We start from the raw sequence: 7745 nt of genomic DNA, 5'->3' as shown, positions 1-7745 counted from the left end.
CCAGCCAGTGAAGACCTAACCTAGTATCATGAATACCCCCCCCCCCCCTCAAAAAAAAAAAAAGAAAAAAGAAGAAAGAAAAATCTTAAAATAAAATTAAATTAGCACATGACTGGGCGTGCCGTTCTCCCACAATTTAAGGGACAGTGCCCAGTAGGCTCATCATTCACAGGTCACCATCTCCCAGCCAGTGAAGACCTAACCTAGTATCATGAATACCCCCCCCCCCCCCCTCAAAAAAAAAGAAGAAGAAAGAAGTAAAATCTTAAAATGAAAAAAATTAGCACATGACTGGGCGTGCCGTTCTCCCACAATTTAAGGGACAGTGCCCAGTAGGCTCATCATTCACAGGTCACCATCTCCCAGCCATTGAAGACCTAACCTAGTAACATGAATACCCCCCCCCCCTCAAAAAAAAGAAAGTAAAATCTTAAAAAAAGAAAATTAGCACATGACTGGGCGTGCCGTTCTCCCACAATTTAAGGACAGTGCCCAGTAGGCTCATCATTCACAGGTCACCATCTCCCAGCCAGTGAAGACCTAACCTAGTACCATAAATATCACCCCCCCCCCAAAAAAAAAAAGAAAAAAAAGAAGAAAGTAAAGTCTTAAAGAAAGAAAATTAGCACATGACTGGGCGTGCCGTTCTCCCACAATTTAAGGGACAGTGCCCAGTAGGCTCATCATTCACAGGTCACCATCTCCCAGCCAGTGAAGAATATAGTACCATGAATACCCCCCCCCCCCAAAGAAAAAAAAAAGAAAAAAGGAAAAAAAAAAGAAGAGAAAGAAGTAAAATCTTAAAATAAAATAAAATTAGCACATGACTGGGCGTGCCGTTCTCCCACAATTTAAGGGACAGTGCCCAGTAGGCTCATCATTCACAGGTCACCATCTCCCAGCCAGTGAAGACCTAACCTAGTATCATGAATACCCCCCCCCCTCAAAAAAAAAGAAGAAAGTAAAATTTAAAAAAAGAAAATTAGCACATGACTGGGCGTGCCGTTCTTCCACAATTTAAGGACAGTGCCCAGTAGGCTCATCATTCACAGGTCACCATCTCCCAGCCAGTGAAGACCTAACCTAGTACCATAAATATCAACCCCCCCCCCCCAAAAAAAAAGGAAAAAAAAAGAAGAAAGTAAAGTCTTAAAGAAAGAAAATTAGCACATGACTGGGCGTGCCGTTCTCCCACAATTTAAGGGACAGTGCCCAGTAGGCTCATCATTCACAGGTCACCATCTCCCAGCCAGTGAAGACCTAACCTAGTATCATGAATACCCCCCCCCCCTCAAAAAAAAAAAAAAAAAAAGAAGAAAGAAAAATCTTAAAATAAAGTAGATTAGCACATGACTGGGCGTGCCGTTCTCCCACAATTTAAGGGACAGTGCCCAGTAGGCTCATCATTCACAGGTCACCATCTCCCAGCCAGTGAAGACCTAACCTAGTATCATGAATACCCCCCCCCCTCAAAAAAAAAGAAAAGAAAGAAGTAAAATCTTAAAATGAAAAAAAATTAGCACATGACTGGGCGTGCCGTTCTCCCACAATTTAAGGGACAGTGCCCAGTAGGCTCATCATTCACAGGTCACCATCTCCCAGCCATTGAAGACCTAACCTAGTAACATGAATACCCCCCCCCCCCCTCAAAAAAAAAGAAGAAAAAATCTTAAAAAAGAAAATTAGCACATGACTGGGCGTGCCGTTCTCCCACAATTTAAGGACAGTGCCCAGTAGGCTCATCATTCACAGGTCACCATCTCCCAGCCAGTGAAGACCTAACCTAGTACCATAAATACACCCCCCCCCCCCCCAAAAAAAAGGAAAAAAAAAGAAGAAAGTAAAGTCTTAAAGAAAGAAAATTAGCACATGACTGGGCGTGCCGTTCTCCCACAATTTAAGGGACAGTGCCCAGTAGGCTCATCATTCACAGGTCACCATCTCCCAGCCAGTGAAGAATATAGTACCATGAATACCCCCCCCCCCCCCCCCAAAGAAAAAAAAGAAAAAAGGAAAAAAAAAGAAGAAGAAAGAAGTAAAATCTTAAAATAAAATAAAATTAGCACATGACTGGGCGTGCCGTTCTCCCACAATTTAAGGGACAGTGCCCAGTAGGCTCATAATTCACAGGTCACCATCTCCCAGCCAGTGAAGACCTAACCTAGTATCATGAATACCCCCCCCCCCTCAAAAAAAAAGAAGAAAGTAAAATTTAAAAAAAAGAAAATTAGCACATGACTGGGCGTGCCGTTCTCCCACAATTTAAGGACAGTGCCCAGGAGGCTCATCATTCACAGGTCACCATCTCCCAGCCAGTGAAGACCTAACCTAGTACCATAAATATCAACCCCCCCCCCAAAAAAAAAGGAAAAAAAAAGAAGAAAGTAAAGTCTTAAAGAAAGAAAATTAGCACATGACTGGGCGTGCCGTTCTCCCACAATTTAAGGGACAGTGCCCAGTAGGCTCATCATTCACAGGTCACCATCTCCCAGCCAGTGAAGAATAAAGTACCATGAATACCCCCCCCCCCCCCCAAAAAAAAAAAAAAAAAAAGGAAAAAAAAAGAAGAAGAAAGAAGTAAAATCTTAAAATAAAATTAAATTAGCACATGACTGGGCGTGCCGTTCTCCCACAATTTAAGGGACAGTGCCCAGTAGGCTCATCATTCACAGGTCACCATCTCCCAGCCAGTGAAGACCTAACCTAGTACCATAAATATCACCCCCCCCCCAAAAAAAAAAAAAGAAGAAGAAGAAGTAAAATCTTAAAATGAAAGAAAATTAGCACATGACTGGGCGTGCCGTTCTCCCACAATTTAAGGGACAGTGCCCAGTAGGCTCATCATTCACAGGTCACCATCTCCCAGCCAGTGAAGACCTAACCTAGTAACATGAATACCCCCCACCCCCTCAAAAAAAAAGAAGAAAGTAAAATCTTAAAAAAAGAAAATTAGCACATGACTGGGCGTGCCGTTCTCCCACAATTTAAGGACAGTGCCCAGTAGGCTCATCATTCACAGGTCACCATCTCCCAGCCAGTGAAGACCTAACCTAGTACCATAAATATCAACCCCCCCCCCCAAAAAAAGGAAAAAAAAGAAGAAAGTAAAGTCTTAAAGAAAGAAAATTAGCACATGACTGGGCGTGCCGTTCTCCCACAATTTAAGGGACAGTGCCCAGTAGGCTCATCATTCACAGGTCACCATCTCCCAGCCAGTGAAGAATATAGTACCATGAATACCCCCCCCCCCCCCAAAAAAAAAAAAGAAAAAGGAAAAAAAAAGAAGAAGAAAGAAGTAAAATCTTAAAATAAAATAAAATTAGCACATGACTGGGCGTGCCGTTCTCCCACAATTTAAGGGACAGTGCCCAGTAGGCTCATAATTCACAGGTCACCATCTCCCAGCCAGTGAAGACCTAACCTAGTACCATAATATCACCCCCCCCCCCCAAAAAAAAAAAAAAAAAAAAAAAAAATCAGAAAAAAGTAAAATCTTAAAATGAAAAAAAATTAGCACATGACTGGGCGTGCCGTTCTCCCACAATTTAAGGGACAGTGCCCAATAGGCTCATCATTCACAGGTCACCATCTCTCAGCCATTGAAGACCTAACCTAGTACCATAAATATCAATCCCTCCCCCCCCCCCCAAAAAAAAGGATAAAAAAAAGAAGAAAGAAGTAAAATCTTAAAATGAAAGAAAATTAGCACTGACTGGGCGTGCCGTTCTCCCACAATTTAAGGGACAGTGCCCAGTAGGCTCATCATTCACAGGTCACCATCTCCCAGCCAGTGAAGACCCAAACTATACCTTGAATACCCCCCCCCCCCCAAAAAAAAAAAGAAGAAGAAGAAAGAAGTAAAATCTTAAAATGAAAGAAAATTAGCACATGACTGGGCGTGCCGTTCTCCCACAATTTAAGGGACAGTGCCCAGTAGGCTCATCAATCACAGGTCACCATCTCCCAGCCATTGAAGACCTAACCTAGTACCATAAATATCAATCCCCCCCCCCCCCCCAAAAAAAAAGGATAAAAAAAGAAGAAAGAAGTAAAATCTTAAAATGAAAGAAAATTAGCACTGACTGGGCGTGCCGTTCTCCCACAATTTAAGGGACAGTGCCCAGTAGGCTCATCATTCACAGGTCACCATCTCCCAGCCAGTGAAGACCCAACTATTACCTTGAATACCCCCCCCCCCCCAAAAAAAAAGAAGAAGAAGAAGAAAGAAGTAAAATCTTAAAATGAAAGAAAATTAGCACATGACTGGGCGTGCCGTTCTCCCACAATTTAAGGGACAGTGCCCAGTGGGCTCATCATTCACAGGTCACCATCTCCCAGCCAGTGAAGACCTAACCTAGTACCATAAATATCATCCCCCCCCCCCAAAAAAAAAAAAATCAGAAAAAGAAAATCTTAAAATGAAAAAAAATTAGCACATGACTGGGCGTGCCGTTCTCCCACAATTTAAGGGACAGTGCCCAGTAGGCTCATCATTCACAGGTCACCATCTCCCAGCCATTGAAGACCTAACCTAGTACCATAAATATCAATCCCTCCCAAAAAAAAAAAAAAAAAGAGAAAAAAGAAGAAAGTAAAATCTTAAAATGAAAGAAAATTAGCACTCAACTGGGCGTGCCGTTCTCCCACAATTTAAGGGACAGTGCCCAGTAGGCTCATCATTCACAGGTCACCATCTCCCAGCCAGTGAAGACCTAACTATTACCTTGAATACCCCCCCCCCCCCCCAAAAAAAAAAAAGAAGAAGAAGAGATAGAAGTAAAATCTTAAAATGAAAGAAAATTAGCACATGACTGGGCGTGCCGTTCTCCCACAATTTAAGGGACAGTGCCCAGTAGGCTCATAATTCACAGGTCACCATCTCCCAGCCAGTGAAGAATATAGTACCATGAATACCCCCCCCCCCCCAAAAAAAAAAAAAAAAAAGGAAAAAAAAAAGAAGAAAAAGAAGTAAAATCTTAAAATAAAATAAAATTAGCACATGACTGGGCGTGCCGTTCTCCCACAATTTAAGGGACAGTGCCCAGTAGGCTCATAATTCACAGGTCACCATCTCCCAGCCAGTGAAGACCTAACCTAGTACCATAAATATCACCCCCCCCCCCAAAAAAAAAAAAAAAAAAAAAAAATCAGAAAAAAGTAAAATCTTAAAATGAAAAAAAATTAGCACATGACTGGGCGTGCCGTTCTCCCACAATTTAAGGGACAGTGCCCAGTAGGCTCATCATTCACAGGTCACCATCTCCCAGCCATTGAAGACATAACCTAGTACCATAAATATCAATCCCCCCCCCCCCCCCAAAAAAAAAGGATAAAAAAAAAAAAAAGAAGTAAAATCTTAAAATGAAAGAAAATTAGCACATGACTGGGCGTGCCGTTCTCCCACAATTTAAGGGACAGTGCCCAGTAGGCTCATCATTCACAGGTCACCATCTCCCAGCCAGTGAAGACCCAAACTATTACCTTGAATACCCCCCCCCAAAAAAAAAAAGAAGAAGAAGAAGAAAGAAGTAAAATCTTAAAATGAAAGAAAATTAGCACATGACTGGGCGTGCCGTTCTCCCACAATTTAAGGGACAGTGCCCAGTGGGCTCATCATTCACAGGTCACCATCTCCCAGCCATTGAAGACCTAACCTTGTATCATGAATACCCCCCCCCCTCAAAAAAAAAAAGAAAGAAAAAAGAAGAAAGTAAAGTCTTAAAGAAAGAAAATTAGCACATGACTGGGCGTGCCGTTCTCCCACAATTTAAGGGACAGTGCCCAGTAGGCTCATCATTCACAGGTCACCATCTCCCAGCCAGTGAAGAATATAGTACCATGAATACCCCCCCCCCCCCAAAAAAAAAAAAAGAAAAAAAAAACAGAAAAAAGTAAAATCTTAAAATGAAAAAAAATTAGCACATGACTGGGCGTGCCGTTCTCCCACAATTTAAGGGACAGTGCCCAGTAGGCTCATAATTCACAGGTCACCATCTCCCAGCCAGTGAAGACCTAACCTATATCATGAATACCCCCCCCCCCCAAAAAAAAAAGAAAAAAGAAAGAAAAATCTTAAAATAAATTAATTAGCACATGACTGGGCGTGCCGTTCTCCCACAATTTAAGGGACAGTGCCCAGTAGGCTCATAATTCACAGGTCACCATCTCTCAGCCAGTGAAGACCTAACCTAGTATCATGAATACCCCCCCCCCCCACCCTAAAAAAAAAAGAAAAAAGAAGAAAGAAAATCTTAAAACAAAAGTAAATTAGCACATGACTGGGCGTGCCGTTCTTCCACAATTTAAGGGACAGTGCCCAGTGGGCTCATCATTCACAGGTCACCATCTCCCAGCCATTGAAGACCTAACCTAGTATCATGAATACCCCCCCCCCCCCCTCAAAAAAAAAAAAAAAAAAAAAGTAGAAAGTAAAGTCTTAAAGAAAGAAAATTAGCACATGACTGGGCGTGCCGTTCTCCCACAATTTAAGGGACAGTGCCCAGTAGGCTCATCATTCACAGGTCACCATCTCCCAGCCAGTGAAGACCTATAGTACCATGAATACCCCCCCCCCCAAAGAAAAAAAAACAGAAAAAAAAACAGAAAAAGTAAAATCTTAAAATGAAAAAAAATTAGCACATGACTGGGCGTGCCGTTCTCCCACAATTTAAGGGACAGTGCCCAGTAGGCTCATAATTCACAGGTCACCATCTCCCAGCCAGTGAAGACCTAACCTAGTATCATGAATACCCCCCCCCCTCAAAAAAAAAGAAAAAAGAAAGAAAAATCTTAAAATAAAAGTTAATTAGCCATGACTGGGCGTGCCGTTCTCCCACAATTTAAGGGACAGTGCCCAGTAGGCTCATAATTCACAGGTCACCATCTCTCAGCCAGTGAAGACCTAACCTAGTATCATGAATACCCCCCCCCCCCCCCCTAAAAAAAAAGAGAAAAAAGAAGAAAGAAAATCTTAAAACAAAAGTAATTAGCACATGACTGGGCGTGCCGTTCTTCCACAATTTAAGGGACAGTGCCCAGTAGGCTCATAATTCACAGGTCACCATCTCCCAGCTTGAAGACCTAACCTAGTACCATGAATCCCCCCCCCCCAAAAAAAAAAAGCAGAAGGAAAAAAAAAGAAGAAAGAAGTAAAATCTTAAAATAAAAAAATTAGCACATGACTGGGCATGCCGTTCTCACACAATTTAAAAGACAGTGCCCAGTAGGCTCATAATTCACAGGTCACCATCTCTCAGCGAGTGAAGACCTAACCTAGTACCCTAAATATCACCCCCCCCCCCCCCCCCCCCCAAAAAAAAGAAGAAGAAAGAAGTAAAATCTTAAAATGAAAGAAAATTAGCACATGACTGGGCGTGCCGTTCTCCCACAATTTGAAGGACAGTGCCCAGTAGGCTCATCATTCACAGGTCACCATCTCCCAGCCAGTGAAGACCTAACCTAGTGCCATGAATACCCACCCCCCCCCCCCCAAAAAAAAAAAAAAGAAGGAAAAAAAAAAGAAGAAAGAAGTAAAATCTTAAATTAAAAGAAAATTAGCACATGACTGGGCATTGCCGTTCTCCCACAATTTAAGGGACAGTGCCCAGTAGGCTCATAATTCCCAGGTCACCATCTCCCAGCCATTGAAGACCCAACCTAGCACCATAAATACCTCCCCCCCCCCCAAAAAAAAAAAAATGTAATGACAAAAAATGAAAGAAAATAGCACATGACTGGGCGTGCCA

This window comes from Strongylocentrotus purpuratus, unplaced genomic scaffold (genome assembly GCF_000002235.5).
Source record: "Strongylocentrotus purpuratus isolate Spur 01 unplaced genomic scaffold, Spur_5.0 spur5_scaffold_21, whole genome shotgun sequence".
NCBI lineage: Eukaryota > Metazoa > Echinodermata > Echinoidea > Camarodonta > Strongylocentrotidae > Strongylocentrotus > Strongylocentrotus purpuratus.
Note: the sequence above shows the minus strand (reverse complement) of the source record.